This window comes from Oenanthe melanoleuca, unplaced genomic scaffold (genome assembly GCF_029582105.1).
Source record: "Oenanthe melanoleuca isolate GR-GAL-2019-014 unplaced genomic scaffold, OMel1.0 S030, whole genome shotgun sequence".
Classification (NCBI taxonomy): Eukaryota; Metazoa; Chordata; class Aves; order Passeriformes; family Muscicapidae; genus Oenanthe; species Oenanthe melanoleuca.
In genome coordinates this window covers 52576-71651 of record NW_026612679.1, presented here as the reverse complement: position 1 = coordinate 71651, position 19076 = coordinate 52576, and the positions used below count along the sequence as shown (strand labels likewise).

At 47.0% G+C, this 19076-nt stretch overlaps 1 long non-coding RNA gene and 1 other non-coding gene across 2 annotated transcripts; one reads left to right on the top strand and one right to left on the bottom strand.

The window, feature by feature from the left end:
* The first annotated feature begins 3087 nt into the window (after positions 1-3087).
* LOC130266387 (uncharacterized) lies at positions 3088-19008 on the top strand. Its single transcript, XR_008842863.1, has 5 exons — positions 3088-3713; positions 7008-7124; positions 7318-7456; positions 12982-13206; positions 16704-19008. It is a non-coding gene; the product is annotated as an uncharacterized LOC130266387 (long non-coding RNA).
* On the bottom strand, positions 5235-5337 carry LOC130266390 (U6 spliceosomal RNA). Its single transcript, XR_008842869.1, has one exon. It is a non-coding gene; the product is annotated as a U6 spliceosomal RNA (small nuclear RNA).
* Positions 19009-19076: the final 68 nt, after the last annotated feature.

Below are 19076 nucleotides of genomic sequence, written 5' to 3'. Positions count from 1 at the left end.
TTCTTTTTTTTTTTTTCTAGCCCAATAATCTTTTATCATGCAATGGAATATGTTGGATTCCAACGTTACAAATACTTGGGGGGGAGGGCCAAATACACCAGTCTTATATTGCTGTAACTCTTATCTAGAAAAGCACTTCCAGATTTAGTTCATAAACAAGGGAGGATTGGGAAGGCAGAAAGATTCGTTTTTCAACAACCCCCTAATTGATATAACTAGAATTGTGACATTTTAAACTTTTGAAGGCAAGTGAGGTATGAAACATCCTCTCTATTTCATACTTTCCTTCTCTATTATTTACTCAAACCTAGGGGGTCTTAATGTGGTAAGACTCATGGTAATTTTTCATTAGAATTCCACCATGGGCTAGCTTCAATATACTGAGATTTTCAGGCATGTCAGATTTTTAGTCAATTCTTAAAAAAACTGTCTGGAAAGCTACAGTTACCCAGATAATCCATTAAGGTGCTCAAGCATGTGCCTAACTGGAAAGATGCAAGTTGTGATGGTGGTGGGAGTGGGCTTGCCTTCTATCAATGCTCCACCAATTTTTGCAGACTTCATCCACTATCTGGGCTGCTCTGGCAACTTGGGTTTTCAAAACTGGGTGAGAAAACTCTGCAGACATTATCAGCTCAAATAAGGTGCACATAGCTTTGGAAAGGAGCCCTTTAGGACAGATGTATTTAGAAACAGAAAACTGGATCGTTTTGAATTCTTGGATTAAAAAAATCTGTGGGCATCTGAGATTTTAGGAGGCAAGCAGGTGCTTTGAAAGAGCCTTTTGAACTTGAGATATAACATAAGTACCTCCTGAGTTGTATTTCTGGAAATGGCTCTTATCAAGCTTGCACCTGAATCAGAACCTATTTAACTGAAAAACTTAGAAATATAAAAGCATTAAGGGTTAATGTTACAGCAACTTCACTTAATGATCCAAGACAATTATGCTTAGTTACAAACCATTATAAAGAAGATGCAAAACAGCTGTTATATGCAGTCACATATAATAGTGTTATTTAACATGTGACCCAGCAGCATATATTATCTAGTGCAGATGTTTTCAATTGAAATAAGCCCATAAAACTTGCCATCTCCTGGCACAACTGGTAGAATGTTATTTCTGCAAGAAAAATAAATTCTGCACAGACGTTTCATCTGTCACAACCATGATCCATAAGACTGGAAAAGTTTTCTCTGAAAACCTGCCTAACTGAAAAGGAATGAGAACAAAGTGCATTTTTCACCTTTATCTTTTATTTCTAAATGTCTCTGACATCTCAACATATACAGGTGTAGGATTTCTTTATGTAGTAAAAGATCAAATACTGCCAATTTTGTTGCAACTCTTTTTAAATAAAATTTCATCTGAAAAATTATGTGGCTATAAATACTGGAGCTTAGTTCCCCACCTATGTGAACCAGCTTGAAGTGTAATTAGTGTGATGTTATACAAAAGGCAAACGATTAATTAAATTACTATTAAGTTTTTCATTTGCTTCATATTTTCTCTCTGGCTCCTTGTTCCAAAGTTTAACTCATTATGGAGTGGATCACTCACAAAAGTGGCTGGATTTCTGAGGGGGTAATGCTCTGCATCAAAAATGCCATAAGATCTTAAATAAAGGTGGAGTTTAAGTGTTGAGAGTAATTTTTAATTATAGGCAGGAATAACACTATATACTTGAAATGACTGATTATATTTTAGTAGGCAATTGTCTTTCCATAAAATAGCAATAGTGAGCTATTTAAATAAATTGCTAGTTAAATATCAGGAATATTTTTCTTCTAATTATTTTGTTTTGTCCCACTGAAATGGTGAGCAGCTGTGTTACAATACTGCCAGCTCCTTTTCAGTAATAAGGATGTTTCAATGTGCTAACTGGTAAATTCCTGAATTTTTGATGACTTAAATTAGGATGTCTGAGAGCACAGGGGAAAAACATCTAAAAAAAAATTAGAGGAGAGATTCTAATGACTGAACAGATACCTGTGTGTGTGCTAGGAAAGACAGGGAATATCTGTATGCCACAATGTAATGCACATGTTCTTCTGGTGACACTTGTGTTCCCAGCCTGAATTGCCACATGGTGATGGTGTATGAAAAGACCAGTGCTCAGCTCAGTGCCTCCCACCTGGTTTTTCATTTGGAGCATTGTTGGGCTGGCTGTCACTAAGGGAAGTGCACAGCAGGCTGCAACAGGAATTTTCAAACCACAAGTTGCACTGTAACTTGACTACCTTGGGGATTTATCAACTAGGTTTTGGCCCAGACTGGCATAAAATGGATTATTAATGTTCTGGTGGCAGTATCCTGGGGTTTTGGAACAATTGAGACAATTTTTAGTTAAAATTCTTGGATGAGTTTTGGGAGTGTGAAACATGTGGGGGCTTGTAGGAGAAAGATACTTGAATAGTTATTTTTATTCCAGGTATAACACCTCTATACCTATTTATACCTATCTAAGCTTGTGCTGTAGCTCTCTGCCTCAGGTCAGGAATAGGTACTGGAGTAAGCAGTGTTAGAAGCCCTTATGCACAGCAATGTTACATAAATATAAGGACTGCAGGTCAGGTCAAAAATTCCCATGGATCTGTATCTGCCATTGCTCTCACCTCCATATGTGTGACAAGAATTTAGATGCACCATGTCCTTGGGTTGCAGAGAAAAAAATGAGTGAGTGTGAAGCAAGACAAATCTAGAGGCACTACAAAAACAAAAATCTCTGCTTGTTTACTTGAGGCTGGGAGATAAATCCAAAGATTCTTAACTCTGGAATTTTCCTATTTGATGTTGCCCTTTGTTGGCAAATGGGCTGTCAAAGTTATCTGTGGGAGTCCAGAGTATTCCTCTGGCTTCCCTGGGAGGTTTAAGACCCCCCTGGCGGGGTCCCCAAGGACCCTCGAATGAGACCCAGGTGTCTCGGGGGCTGGATTTGGCTCCTTGGAGCAATTTACCAACATTGAGAGAAGAAATGCAAGCCACAAGAGTAAATAGAGTGTAAATTAGACTGTTAGAATGTAGAATTAGCAGATTTCTAGAATGTTTGTGATAAGGGACATGTGGCCAAGATGAAGAATTGGGGGTGTGGGTACCTCTTCCTCCTTCTTCTCCGTGTCATCCATGCTGGGTGACACGCTGGCACTCTTAGATTGGATGAGAACAGATCTGGACCATGTAACAAGATTGTATTATATTGGGGGTCATTTGTAAATACCTAGTACGTAGTTTAGAGTATAAAAGATAAGTCCTGCCTCTGCCAGGCAGATTCTGCCCTGGACATCTGGCGAGCAGACTGCTGTTCGCTGGACCAAGCATTCCTGAGATAAGAAACAATAAACAACCAAGAAAACCTCTAAGAACAGCCTCCTGCAGTCTCTCATCGATGGGCATTGGAAAGAGCTGGGTTCCAAACCACCTGCATGTCCTCCAGAGGTGATCTCAGGTCTAAGGAGACACCTCAGGATGTGACATTTGGCGTCCTCTGGGTGGGCTGCAGCCTGCAAAGGTGGGTGCAGACCCCTGGACCCGGAAAACCCAGCTCGAGAAGACGCCATTGAAAAGGACTGTGGAGGAGATTTTTGGCCCTCTGCCAAGAAAAGCCGCGGTCCAGACGCGAGTCGGAGAGGAGGTGTCCCGGGAAGCCTCGCTCCTGTGCACTGCTGGTTGGTTTCAGGAACCTCCGAATCGATTTTGGACAAATTGCTTTTGGGTAAGACGGTTCAGATTCAGATACATCATAGGAACACTATAGGCAGAACTCTCAGCAAGGAACAGCTCACTTTAGCATCCACTTTGAAAGTTTTAGCTTTTGTTCATCCTGTCTCTGTCACAGAGAAGGAATTCCGAGATTTGTGTGGGTGAAGCTTCGTTACCCACAGACAGAAACAAATGTGCTATTTACAGCAGGATTCTGGCAAAAAGTTAATTGTGATTGATATCAGTCTGTAACTCTGAGAGATAAGGGAGTGAAGGACTCCCGAAAGTGTAGCTTTATCCAGTCTCTCCTTGGCAGAAAGCAATTAAAGTCCCTCAGAGACTGGGGAAGGATTCTCACTTAGCCATGAGCTGGGGGAGGGAAGTTTATAGCTGCCATGCCAGCAGCAGCCGGTTCAGCAAAGGTCTTGCCAGCAGCAAGGTCAGGAAAAATTAAGTTAAAAATATTTCCAAGTGAGTTAAAGAACTCGGATTTTTTATTTCTTCACCCCTTCAGAAAACATGACCCCAGGAGGTGGGAGGGCGCTATAGACGACTCCCCGGGCCGTGGGGGACAGAGGGGAGGGGGACAGGACCGCGAAAAAAGCGGGGAAAAAGCGGGGGGCTGTGACTCCGGTTTCGATCCTTATAACGCAAGGCAGTGCGGCCGCGGCGACGGTGCCGGCACCCCGGGAGCGCGGGAAAAACCGCGCGGGGGATTCGCGGGAAGCGCGGAACCCAGAAATAGCGGGCTCGGTGCGTGGAGCCGCAGGCGTGTTCAGGGAGGGACAATCTGCGGCGGCGGCCGGGACGCAGAAACGCAGGACCGTGAGGGCGGCTCTCAGCCAAAAGGGGGGTGGGGATGTGAGCACGATTCATTGTCCGCGGAAAAACCCCGTTGGTCAGTGGCGCCTCATGGGGAACCCAGGCGGAGCGACCCCCAGGGGCGGCGGGATCGCTCTCAGACGCGGCGGGCGGGGGAATTTCTCGCGGCCGGGGGGAGGCGGCTCCGGGCGGGACCGGCGGGCGGGATTCACGGGGGTGGCGCCGCCCATGCCGGGGACGGGGCGGGTCTCGGCTGCCGGCACAGGAGCGGCGGCGGGGCCAGCCACGCCCGGGGGGGCGGGTCACAGCCGGGAGGGGAATCAGAAGGACAGCCCGACCCGGGAGCAGCCAGCGACGCATGCGTGGTTCGACCTAAGCGTAGGGAACACGCAGGCGCAGCGCCTGGAGGTGCCAACATCCCCGAACACGGAAGTGACAGGAACAGAACAGGGACACTCAAATGTAGACAGGCATCACAGCATGCGGGCACGAAGGCCAAGATTTAGTTCACAGAGCAGTGATTCCAGCGTGGAAGGGCCAGAAATGAGTCACCACAGGGCGGGGCCGGCCCGTGCCGGACGGAGGCGCGGCGGACGGGCTGCGGCTGCAGCGGCCCCGGCCCCGGCCCCGGGCAGGGAGCGCGCGGGAAACATAAAACCAGCTGGAATAATACAATGGGAATAACTCTAAGCTAGGAAATATGAACACAACTAAAAATGTGGAACGCTTCACGAATTTGCGTGTCATCCTTGCGCAGGGGCCATGCTGGTCTTCTCTGTGTCGTTCCAGTTTTGGTATATGTGCTGCCGAAGCGAATTTTTTGGAAAACTGAAAAACATTTATATTTTAGTTGACATCATTTTATGAGCAAGTTTAGAAAAACAAAAAAGGGGGAGACAGAAGCTATGCCTCACATGTGGTTGAACAAAAGTTTTATTATGTATTAAACTTCTTAAATGGTTCTTTTTTAGAGTGAACTCCACCAATTATAAGACATTTTACAAATGATACAAGAGCAAAGCTAAAAGAAAATCCTTTGGTTTTGATCAGAAATTTAGAAGCGGGTAAAACTGAGGGGCCTTTCAAGCTAATCATGTGGGGAGAAGATTGTGCTTGTGTTTTCACAGATGAAGGATTGAGATGGATTCCTACAAAATACATGAAACCATATTGGGCCCAAACGCAACTATGTTAGATAACAAAGCAGATTTATCAGTGATGCAGCCAAGGGAGAAGGGTTGGGGAAATTTAGCAGAGACAGCGGGGTTGGACACAATTTGTTTGGGACATTCCAGGCCAGGAGAGCCATTTTCGGCATGTTTGGTGGGATTGCCAGTGAGAAAATGGCCCATTCCAGAGGGCATCCCTTCATGGGTGATGGGAGTTGTGAGAACTCCTGTGGACAGATGACATGTGTGGGTTCAGTTTCTCCCTGTGGCCTCTTTCGAACCAGAAGAATTAGAAATGTTTTGCTTCAACAAGAATGGACTTCTGTATTGTATTTAATGTTTCAGGAGTGACAAAGAACCAAACAATGAATGTTACTCTGAATCAAGATGTATACAATAATTGTACTGTAGTCTCAAACAAACCATCCTTCCGAGTTTTAGCACAGTTACTGCTGGGAACATTTTTTGTAGGGACAGAATTTGGCTGCTATCCCTGCCTGCATGAACTTGTCTGATCATTCAAAATCAACTCAGAAGAACGTAAGACAGTTGCAGAAAGGTGTGGCAAAGCTTGAAAAAGTTACTGGATCAAGGATGGATGGTCTGTTTGACCTTTCTGATCTTTTACCTTTGTAAAAAGAAATTTTGAAAGTAGGATTTTATATATTAGTGGGGCTTGTAGTTCTCGTCATTTTGCCATGCATCATTCAGTGCACTTGGCATGCCATGGACAAAGCTGTAAAAGAGGTGTTTTTAGTGCAAACAGAGGGGAGATGTGGGAGTCCAGAGTATTCCTCTGGCTTCCCTGGAAGGTTTAAGACCCCCCTGGCGGGGTCTCCAAAGATCCTTGAATGAGACCCAGGTGTCTCAGGGGCTGGATTTAGCTCCTTAGAACAATTTACCAACATTGAGAGAAGAAATGCAAGCCACAAAAATAAATAGAGTGTAAATTAGACTGTTAGAATGTAGAATTAGCAGATTTCTAGAATGTTTGTGATAAGGGACACGTGGCCAAGATGAAGAATTGGGGGTGTGGATACCTCTTCCTCCTTCTCCGTGTCATCCATGCTGGGTGACACGCTGGCACTTTTAGATTGGATGAGAACAGATCTGGACCATGTAACAAGATTGTATTGTATTGGGGGTCATTTGTAAATACCTAGTACGTAGTTTAGAGTATAAAAGATAAGTCCTGCCTCTGCCAGGCAGATTCTGCCCTGGACATCTAGCGAGCAAACTGCTGTTTGTTTGTTTTTCCTGTAAGCTGAGCCCTTTTAAATCTCTTCATGCCTCCATTTCTTGTTTCCTTTTAATAGGACTGTGTTTCACTTGAAGACTCAACAAATATTGGACTGAAGACCCCCCAACACTTTTTGAATCGACTAAGTGAAAAAACTTCAGGACCAATGCTACAGAGATTCACTTTTTCACAAGTAAATGAGTTGTCTTCAAATGTTTTTAAATTATTTCTGGTATAGGTTGTTTTAAATTACATTATTGAATATCAAGCACACTGTATTTTTTTACCTTTATAGTCTTTAAGATTATAAACTAAGAGAATTTAAAAGATTCTTTAAAAGTCTGTAATAATTACTCAAAGTATAAATATTTCTTGGTAATACTTAGGTGTTTGGACCTGAAACAGCACAAGAAGAATTCTTTGAAGGTACCATGAACCAACAAGTACAAGATTTCCTAGATGGATATAATCGTCTTGTTTTGAAACATGGTGTTACAAATTCTGGGAAAACTTACACTTTCCAAGGTAAAAGTAGAAATGAGTTCTTCTTGCAAGGAGGAGGGAAGGGGGAAGGGAGAGCCTTTGCCGGCTCCCCGATCCCCCCTGCTCGGCCATGCCACATGGAGAGGGGAGCTCCGGGCCGTGCGGGGCCATGCGGTCAGGGATGAGGGGTCTGGGACCATGCGGCCGGGCCGGGCCCCCCGCAGAGCCGGGGCCGGGGTCCCAAGCAAGCCGGGCCCCCAGCAGAGCCGGGGTGCCGAGCTGGGCCCCCCGCAGAGCCGGGGCACCGGGCCGGACTCCAGGCCGAGCCCAGAGCTTGGACCAGCGCCCCCCATACCAGAGCGGCTTCACCCGCTTGGCTTGCTTGATGGCAGCACACGTGTCACAGTCGTGGATAACCTGGGAGATGCTGTCCATGGTTAGATCCACCCCTCAGTCTCGTGCCTACTTGTAGGTGGCATCTCTGCCCTGATGACCTGAGGCATCGTGGGCCCATCGAGCTAGGAACAATTCTCCCTTGTGTTCCCAATCTAAGTCTATCTTTGAGACCTCTATCTGTGCAGCCTGATCTACCTGCTCGTTATGTCGGTGTTCTTCATTAGCCCAACTCTTGGGAACATGAGCATCCACATGACGGACTTTCACGGGTAGCTTCTCTACCCGAGTGGCAATGTCTTTCCACTCATCAGCAGCCCAGATTGGTTTTCCTCTACGTTGCCAATCAGCCTTTTTCCACCTCTCCAGCCACCCCCACAGAGCATTGGCTCCAGGAGTCAGTGTAAAGGTAGAGCTTTGGCCATTTCTCTCTCTCAGCAATGTCCAAGGCCAGCTGAACAGCTTTGAGCTCAGCAAGTTGACTTGATCCACCTTCTCCTTCGGTAGCTTGTGCAATCTGCCGTGTGGGGCTCCATACGGCTGCTTTCCACTTCCGGTTCATCCCCACAATGCGACAGGAACCGTCGGTGAAAAGGGAGTAGCATTTTTCATCTGCTGGCAGTTGGTTGTACGGTGGGGCTTCTTCAGCCCGGGTCACTTGTTTCTGCTCCTCTTCGTCAGCGAGACCAAAATCTTCACCTTCTGGCCAGTTTGTAATTATCTCCAAAATCCCAGGGCGATTCGGGTTACCAATACGGGCGTGCTGCGTGATGAGGGCAATCCACTTGCTCCATGTGGCGTCGGTGGCGTGGTGGGTAGAGGGAACCTTTCCTTTGAACATCCACCCCAGCACTGGCAGTCGGGGTGCCAGGAGAAGCTGTGCTTCCGTGCCAATCACCTCTGAGGCAGCTTGGACTCCTTCATAGGCAGCCAGGATTTCCTTCTTTGTGGAAGTGTCATTGGCTTCAGATCCTTTATAACTTCTGCTCCAGAGTCGCAGGGGTCGGCCTCGGGTCTCACCAGGCACCTTCTGCCACAGGCTCCAGGACAGACCATGGTTCCCGGCTGCAGAGTAGAGCACATTCTTTACCTCTGGTCCCGTCCTGACTGGGCCAAGGGCCACTGCATGAGCGATCTCCTGCTTGATCTGGGCGAAGGCTTGCTGCTGCTCAGGGCCCCAGTGGAAATCGTTCTTCTTGCAGGTGACCAGGTAGAGAGGGCTCACAATCTGGCTGTACTCAGGGATGTGCATTCTCCAAAAGCCTATGGCACCTAGGAAAGCTTGTGTTTCCTTCTTGCTTGTTGGTGGAGACATTGCAGTGATCTTATTGATGACCTCAGTGGGGATCTGGCGCCGTCCATCTTGCCACTTCACTCCCAGGAACTGGATCTCTCGGGCAGGTCCTTTGACTTTGCTCTTTTTAATGGCAAAACCAGCTCCCAGCAAAATCTGGATGATCTTCTCTCCCTTCTCAAATACCTCCACTGCTGTGTTGGCTGATCCCCATTATCTAGGTGCCTCGTTTTGATCTTAGATTTTCTAGTTTCCACAGGGGCAACTGCTACTGGCTGTGGCTGCCCCTGTGATCCGGCTGGAACCTGGACAGATACAACATCTACGGGTTCCACTGCAGCACCATCTGACTCTCCCTCTTTAGGGCAGGGGGAGGGTTTCTCACCAGCTGAAGAAAAGTGCTCCTTCAACATCTGGCTGTGCTCCTTAAACATCTGGCTGTGCTCCTTCAACATCTGGCTTTGCTCCTTCAACACCTGGCTAATATCCTTCACTAGAGCTCCCACCCACTCTGGGTGGTTCATTTCTGCAGTGGGCTGTGGGGCAGCATCAGGCTCTGGGGCAACATCCCTAGTCCCTGGAGCAGAGTCATGTTCTGGGGCAACATCCCTGGTCCCTGGGGCAGGGGCACACTCTGGGGCCACATCCCTAGTCCCTGGGGCAGGGGCAGACTTTGGGACAACATCCCTAGTCCCTTGGGCAGGGTCATGTTCTGGGGCAACATCCCTAGTCCCTGGGGCAGGAGCAGACTCTGGGGCCACATCCCTAGTCCCTGGGGCAGGGGCAGACTCTGGGGCCACATCCCTAGTCCCTGGGGTAGGTATCAGGGTTGTTAACCAAGCCAATATTCCCTTGTTTCTGAATGCTAAGTAGAGCAGGCCTATCAACAACGCCAGCCACTGTATAATAACGCTAGGAATTAAAACAGATCTGAAATCCTTGAAAACTGGTGGAGTTGCCTCAAAAAACTGGGTGATGGGTTGGAATTCTTTTTCAAAATCATGAACATTATTCCAAATTATTCTCCAAATTTCAGTAGGAAAAGTGGTTTCCTCCACTTCTCGTATAATTGAGGCAGCAACTGACTGCATCCACAATTGAACCTGGATACAGCAGAGAGCTAAAGAAATGTTAGCCAATTTGTTCATTAATACTTCTAAATCAATACTATTCAAAATTCCCAATCTTGTTCCCACAACACCGGTTATGTCTCTTGTTTGTTTCTTGAGAGGATCCTCTTGGTCTTGCATTGGCAATTTGACTTGTTTAAAAGACCATGCTGATTTAAACAATATTTGCTTTTGGCTAGTTTTCCAAATTTCCTAAGGTCCAGTTTCAAAAATTTTCAGGCTCAGTATAACCAGTGGTTGGGTAGTAGGTGTTATAACATTAATATCAAGTTCCCCTCAGTATTTTATATTGTTTTTACCACACATAATTTCATAGGAAAATTGTACAACAGTTCAATTTTGATTTTGAATCTTCACGAAATATACAGGTTTGATGAGGGATTCAGCAATTAATCTTCATGTTCCGTGGTATTATTCTGTGAAAAGTAAACACAACAGAATCTGCCACAAAGAGGCAGGAGGTTAAAATGATGGAACTATTCAGCATGTAATGCAGACTGGAATTCTGTTAACTTCCCAATAATTTGCTGCTAAAAAGGGAGCCACTCTGTACCTCCTTTAAACACAGGATAAGAATCAGTGTAGTTGCAGACAAAGGAGGCACTCCGCGCTTCAAGCTAGAAAACATTCCAAATAACCATCAGCAACCCAACCCAAGAGCCACCCCGTCCCCCAGCAATAATTTGTTCAGCAGAAACAACATTAGTGAACAAAAAATTAGTGAACAAAGATTGTTTGGGGGAGAGAGCAGAGGCTACTTTAATTACCAAGACAGGTTTGTCATAGCTGCTACCCAAGCTCTCAGTTTCTGTTATTGCCAGATTTTTTACAGTTCCTTCTGTTACTGAGAATTTCTGGGCCACCCCGTCAGGGGGGGCAGTCTCAGTAGTGGCTGTCTTCAAAAACTTCACTTCCTGAGAAGGTTTTTGCATTTTCTCTGAGGCAATTTGCAAGTTAGGGCCTTCTAAATGGGAGATTATTTTTTGTTGGGTATCCCCCACTACTTCTATTTCATTTCTTCCCACAAGGGTATTACCAATATATTGATAAACAGCCCCATTGTCAGGTTTGTGGTTTTGGTTTGGCCATACAGGGGAGTTTTGCAAGTCCTGTATAACCGGCTTGAGCCCTTCTTTGGTACCAGAGGAAAGAGGGCATTGTTTTACAGGTAATTGCATAGGTGATTTATAGCCAGCAGTGAGTTTTATTTCATGTATAATTTGCAAGCAGGCAGCTTTGTGAATGTTTTCTAGGAGTTGGTCAGGAGTACCAACTAAAGCTACAAGGTCTCCCCTTTCCAAAGGGTTAAGCCCTGCTGCCCAATAAACTGCACGCTGAGTTGAGGACCGTAAGTTACGTTTGACTTCTGTTGTTAAGAAACTTCCATGTCCCCAGTACCCACTAGCTGCTTCTTCTGATAATTTAGTAGCAGTGTACAGGATTTTTGTAGTGGTTATTTGTGGGTCAAAATTCTCATCATTGATAAAATTGTATTCTGTTTTAACCAAAGGTCTCAAGCTAGGGCAGCAATATTCCCCACTATTTTTCATCAGAGTCAGTTCTTTTTGAGGATATATTTGATTAGTTTCTTTCTCTTCTGTTTCTTTTGGCAAATCAGTGTGTTTTAAAGTGTTGGTGTGTTCTTGTCTTAGGGCAGCTCTTAAAGAATGATTCTCATCTCTTAAAGAATGAATCTCATCTCTCAAAGCATGATTGTCATTCCTTTCTTCATCTAATTGTTTTTGCAAAATTTCCACTAAATTTTGTAAGGAGTCAATAATTGCTCTTTCTTCACTTCTTCGCGTAAAGCGAGTTTCTATAGCTGCCGTAAGACAGGCCCCCAAAACTGAGCAGAGAATGGTCTTATTTTTGCCCAGTTTGAATTTTGTTTCATGTTGCAAAGAATGTATCCTATCAATCACATTTTCTAAATTAAACCAGTTACTGTATGCCCAATCTTCTCCCCCTTGGGAGGGTCTGGCTTTGTACTTAGCTAGCAAAGCATAAAAAGCATTTTTATCTTCTTCGGACATTTTTACGAAGGGACTAAAACCACTCTCAGGGAGGCACACTTAAAATTACACAAAAAGCACAGCTAAAACTGTGTTTCCCTTCTCGTCCCTGGAGCGGGTGAAGAGACCACACTACTTGGGAGGTACTACCTTAGTTACAAAACAGCTTGTCTCTTCGTGATCCCAAGTAGTCAACAACAAACAACAAACACCCAGCCTTTAGCTGAGGACAACCCCTTTCTTCCCTGCCTGGGTTAGGGGTCCAAAACTGTGGGAGTCCAGGGTATTTCCCTGACTCCTTTGGGGATGCAAAAACCCCCATGGCAGACCCCTCTGAGACCCCCAAATGGTGCCCAAGAGCTGCAGGGGCTGGATTTAGCTCCTTGGGAGAGTTTGCCAACACTGAGGGAAGAATCGCAAAACATGAAAGCTAGCAGAGTGTAAATTAGAATAATGTGTCAATGCGTCAATATTAAAAATCCAACACTGACTGGTTCTTGTCAGATACAAGGGAGACTGACCAGATCTTGACAGGTAAAAAATTTCAGGAAATCTTTACAAATCACCACATAGAAAAAGACCTCCAAGACTATTCAGTATTCCTGGATGTCTACAGGAGAGACAGGACTGAACACAAAAGATTTGCCAGGGTTGAAAGTCAACAAATCCATTCTCCCCAAGGAATTCCCAATGTCGGTTTGCGTTCTGATGGATGTTCCTGTCCCTGTGTTCATCCAGGTGCCCACAGGGAGACAAGATGATGCAGAGCTCCACCAGGTGTATTCACAACACAGATCACCAGGACCAAGGATCATCAGGGCTCTGCCCAACAGGGGTCACTGGGGATCATCCAACACCGACCCTCCCATGGGGAATGGAGCTGGTGCAGAGCACGAAGCTCTTCCCACACTCGCGGCACTCACAGGGCTTCCCTTAGTGATGCCTCTGTTGGTGTTGGGTCAGGTGAGATCTGTGTGAGAAGCTCTTCCCACACTCATGACACTCGAAGGGCCTCTCCCCAGTGTGGATGCGCCGGTGGACAGTGAGATTGGAGTTGTGCTTGAATCCCTCCCCACAGTTGGGGCAGCGGAAGGGCCTCTCCTCTGTGTGAATCCGCTCATGTAGGAGGAGATGGGAGCTGGTGTGAAACCTCTTATCACAAACAGGACACTGGTAGAGCCTCTCGCCAATGTGGATCCACTGGTGGACTCTCAGGGTGGGGCTCTGCCCAAAGTTCTTCCCACATTCCAAGCAGGTGTAGGGCTGTTCCCAAGTGTGGATCACCTGGTGCTGCATCAGGTGGGAGATGTTCCTGAAGCTCTTCCCACATTTCCCACACTCATAAGGCCTCTCCCCAGTGTGGATCCTCTGGTGCTCGATCAGATGGCAGCTCCAGCTGAAACCCTTCCCACATTCCAAGCACTTGTGGGGCTTCTCCCCTCCATGAGGCTTCTCCACCAGCTCTCAGCTCTGCCTGCATCTCCGGCCGCCTTCCCGGCTCAGGGAGGGTCTTTCCTCCTCATTGCAGCTCCCTGGGCTGGGTGTGCAGCCCCTCCTTGGGAGGAATCTCCGGGGCTTTTCCTCCTTCTCCATCCACCCACACCTTGGGAATGAAAAATCCTGGTTTGAGGGAAAAAACAAGAGGAGAGGGCCTTGGTCAGGGGTTCTTATTTGCCCAATGTTGTCTGGTGGCCTGATTCAGGTCCGGCACGGTGACCCTAACCCAGGGTCACTCGGTTCATTAGCTTTAGGACACCAATGTGGTGGACAGCAAATGGCGTTTATTGAGGGGTTACAAGGGTCTTTATAGCCTAGATAGTGGTGGTTATTTTCCCTAGCTTACGTCCGGCTGTGAGCTTAGATCCGGAGCAGTGGATTTCTGAGGGGAGAGGTGTTCCTATCTTAACCGTACATCCCAATATCTTCCGCACGCTTTTCCCTAACTCTCCACAGTTCCCCCCTCTCTCATGATTAGTAAAATTTATATGAAATTATGAAGTGTAGATATCACAAATTTTTCGTGGGTTAGTAAAGTTAGTATAAAATTGTAAATTTGTTAGTAACAGGCACACTTTAAAGCAGTTGTCGACGTTCGACAAGCATAATGTTAACTGTTTTTAAACGCTTTTTGACAAATAGCACCAATTTGTTAAATATGCAAGGCCTGAAGATTAGTGTTAGTAGGATTATAGTGACCGGGCCGATTAAGGTAGAAATTAGGGTGGTGAGCCATGGGGACTGGTTGAACCACGATTCAAACCAGCCCTGTTTAGCTTCTCTGTCCATTTTTTTCTGGTTTAGTCGTTCCTTTAGCTCGGCCATGGAGTCTCTAACGACTCCTGTATGGTCCGCATAAAAGCAGCATTCCTCTTTTAAGGCGGCACACAGGCCTCCTCGCTGCATGAGCAGAAGGTCCAGTTCTCGCCTGTTTTGGAGGACGACTTCCGAGAGTGAGGAGAGGGATTTTTCCAGGGCAGAAATGGATTTCTCAATTCTTTGCAAGTCCTCGTCCACTGTCATCTGCAGTTGGGCCAGGCCTTGATGTTGTGTTGCGAGGGCCGAGACACCTGTTGCAGCACCGGTAGCTTCTAAGCCCAGGAGCATTGCGATGGTGATGCTTGTCAACACTTTTCGCTTGTGGAGCCGGTTGGGTTCCTTAAGCAGGCGGTACACTTTTTTTTCCTGGCGATACAGAACTCTGGGGACAATTAAAACTTGGACACAGAAGTCGGTAGAATGATTGAATTTGTCAAGGAGCACACACGGGCTTACTCCGGATTGTTGACAGACCCATATTTCCGATGCAGCTGGGATCACCCACTGGAACTTCCCCCCTTTTAGTTTGACGAATTCCTGGCAGACTTTGCCCATCTGCATTGCCAGGGTTGCATTGCCAAAGCATTTGCCTTGGCCCGTGATTTGGCTTAGGGTAATGCTGTTCCGGGGGGTGTCCCATCTGCACTGGCGTGGACTGTCTGACTTGGAAAAGGTAAGTGGGAGATTGAGGGCAACACCTTCGTAGAAAGGGGGTTGTGCATCATAGCATAACCAGCATGATTCTGTGAGGTTTGGGTTGGACTGATTTAACGATATAAAGGTTGCATTTAACACACTGAGGAATGGATTGGAGAGGGTTGGTGTGGTTAAGAGATTGGATAGAGAGGAGGTAGATTTGTGCATTTGTGTTTTGTGTTTGGAGCTATGGTTAGCTGTGATTTCTTTTTTGAGTTTACACAGTGAAAGAGCATGCCATTACACTGGTTATTGCAGTGCGAACAGCTGCCTGAATGGGAGCGAGGTGTTTTTCCTTTGCTACATGTCTGATCATGGCTGCGATATTAGACCCAGGTGGCAGCGATTTTAAAATGTTTTTGGTGGCTGAATTGCACTGCTGGCGCAGGCAGTCTGCTAGCACTGGTTCTTTTGCTTTTGAGGGCAGTGCTGAGCAGTCTAAAGCTGCCTGGAGACGATCTACAAACTGAGTGAAGCTTTCACTCTCGCTTTGCGTTATAGTGGACCATGGTGATGGTCTGGCTATTGCTTTAGAGGCAGTACGGATGGCTTTTCGGGCAGCACGGGTGGTAGTCATGACCTCATGGGCTCGCAGGCCCTTTGCCTGTGCTTGTGGGGTAATCATGGCTGGGTCTCTGCCTATCAGCCTCTGTATGCTGGAGCCATGGAGAGGATGGTTCTTCCCAATTACTAGGGCTAGCTGCTTCGCACAGTTGTCCTCTCATTCTTGTTTAAAACCGATTATCCCTGCCTCATCAAAGATTAATCTGCAAGTTTGTTTAATATTAAAGGGGAGCATATCATTGCCTTCAAAAATGCTATTAATAAGTGTTGGAGAAGATGAAACTGAGGAATTTTGCAAATATGAATGCTTAGATTTTGGGAATTGTTGGGGAAGGTAAAACAGGAAATCTCTAGTTACTGAATTACCATAAACACAATAGGATGGCTCACCAAAGCTAATCCACTTTTAATTAAACAATGCTTTTGGCCAGAGGGCAAGGCCAAAAGACACAAAAGACTGACCCGAACCCAAAGATTAGATCTTAGAGTTTAGAATGTCACATGCTATGCTAATGTAAGATTTCTTATAGGCTGTATGTAAATGCTATAGAATTAGTATTTTGTATTAGATTGGTTCTTAGGGATTAGAATATTCATGATGGAAGTGGATTTATTGTGTTACAAACGGGAAGTCACTCTCTTTTTTTTTCTTTTTCTCTTCCTATCTTTGCTCCTTGCTCTTCTTCTCCCACTTCTTCTCTCCTCTCCCTCTCCCTTTACCCCAATACCCTTTTATCCCATTACTCTTCTTCTCTTCTTCCTCTCTTTTCTCTTTTCTTTTCTTCTTCTCTTCCCTTCTTCTTTACTCTCTCTCTCTACCTTCCTTCTTCTCTCTTTCTCTCCCCCTTTTATCTCTTTAATCTGCACGTGGCTGTGCCGAGCAGGTCCTAGCAGACTCCCTTATAATAAACTGCAACTGTAGCTTTTAGCATTTACAGAGCGTCTGAGTCTTGTTTCTCGCGTCCACCCTGATACAAAGAGTCCAGGAGTCGCCCGCAAATAAGTCTGGAAACCATGGCAGAATTGATTCCTTTGTCAGCAACCGCTTTCACGATAGCCTGCACATCCTTCGGGTTTACCGGGAAATACATTCTTTGGTTTCCGCCAGCACCCCCCACTCTGACTGGGAATACTAACTTGGCAGACGGAGCCCACTCTGCACATGCTATTTTTATTTTACGCCAGTCTGTAAGGGGGGGTTCGATTTGTGTCTGGTGTCCCCCTAACCCATGCCGGAGGGTTATAGCTAGTGGTGTTATATTTTGCGGCTCCCTTCTTATGAAAGCTGCAGCCGATGTCAGGTTCCTCTTCCGACTATCCCTCCGACCGGCTGTCCCAGCTTTGGTTAGAGTCAGAGCCGGAAGTCGACTGACTGGACGTTTCCGGGCTGCTCAGCCTTTTTCTCGGGCTCCGCCCTCGCCCCTTCCCCCGGGGGCCGGACCGTTCCCTCCCCCTGGGATCCCCCCGCCTCCTGCTGGGGGAGGTTCTTGCCCTATATGGACCTGATTTAAAATGAGCTCTGTGATTGGTCTTACGCTCCGCCTCGGGGGCTGTCCCTTCTTCCTGCTCGTTTGCGCTTGCGCTGTTCAGCGAGCTCTCTGCATGTCCGCCCCCCGCGTTAGCGCCCTTCCCCCCGCCACGAGGCTTGGCGCTATTTTTAAATTTATAAGGTGGTGGAGATTTTTTATCTGCTGCTGCGAGCTCTGATATTATAGCAGCACTCTGTGCCTCCTCCGTTAGCCCCTGCCACAATGCTCGCGCGCGGTCCCCCGCCTCCGGTGGCGGTGAGTTCGAACTGGGAGGGTGAGGAGGGAGCTCCGGGGACCGCGCGTCTGCGCGGTTGGCTGGGTCCGCGGTTTGAGTAGCCGCCCCGATCCCCAGCTGCGGCGTGGCGAATAAACAAGTTCGCGCGGCTTTCCAGGTTTCCTGCTCCTGCCGAGCAGCCCGCAAAGCCTGGATAACTTTGCTTTATGATTTAAGGGGTTTTCCTGAGCCGGAGGACATGGTGTCCTCAGCCAGGGCTGTGGTGCATTTATCCCATACGTCCGGATGGAGAATTTCTACCGGGCTCTCTATAGCCCCCAGCTTAATCAACCTCGGCACTGCGAGAATAAAATCCTTAAGCTTACAATCAATATTCCACTGAGCGTGGATCTCACTTACGACCTTCGCGACAGCTTCCATGCTCCTCGCTGGTCCAGGGGACGTCACCCTCACTGCACTCGCCAGCGCTGCAGTCGCCGGGTCCTGGTCAGGCGAACCCCAAAATCCGGGCGGTCGGTTCCCGACGTTTTGTCCCGGGTTTCGGCACCAATTTGTTGTCTGGTGGCCTGATTCAGGTCCGGCACGGTGGCCCTAACCCAGGGTCACTCGGTTCATTAGCTTTAGGACACCAATGTGGTGGACAGCAAATGGCGTTTATTGAGGGGTTACAAGGGTCTTTATAGCCTAGATAGTGGTGGTTATTTTCCCTAGCTTACGTCCGGCTGTGAGCTTAGATCCGGAGCAGTGGATTTCTGAGGGGAGAGGGGTTCCTATCTGTCCTGGGTTGGTGTTTTGACTGAATTCTCACCCTGCCCCCCCTTGGCCATGAAGCTGTCTGCTCCCAGGGGAGGGGCCGCCTGGGCTCGACTCTGTGGACTGGCCTTGGTTTTTTTCTTTCTTGCCGTGGCTCGCTTGGCTCTGGCTGCTGCTGCTCGTGGCTTTTCGCTGCTGTGGTAGTAGTTCGTTGCCTGGTTTGTTAGTTAGCTGTTTTTTTCCTTGATTTTTTGGCTTTATATTGCTTGAATCATTTGTTTTAGCTCGCTGTTGTTTAAGGCTTGCTGGCTGTTTTTTCTCGCCTTTCTCTCTCTCTCCCTCTCCCTTCCCCCCCCCTCACCTCCCGAGGATCAGCACCAGCTCGCTCTGGAGGAACCCTGCGGCCTGCCTCTGGACACCGGCCAGAGAAGCATCTCGTCCTTCCAGTGAAGATCGAATCATCCACGTCTCTCTTTCTCTCTCAGTGAAAATTTTTTTGTCATCTGGATCTGTGCTGGGAAGTGTTTCTCTTGTATGTGTTAATAAATAGGTTTTTTCCACTTTTCCCCCTGAGTAAAATATTTTTTTCTTAAGTCCAGTGGGATAAAAAATTGGAGGTTTATTCCCTGGAAAGCTCTTCAGGGGGTTTTTTCCCCTAAATTTGTCCAAACTAGGACACTATCTTAACCGTACATCCCAATATCTTCCGCACGCTTTTCCCTAACTCTCCACAGCCCAAG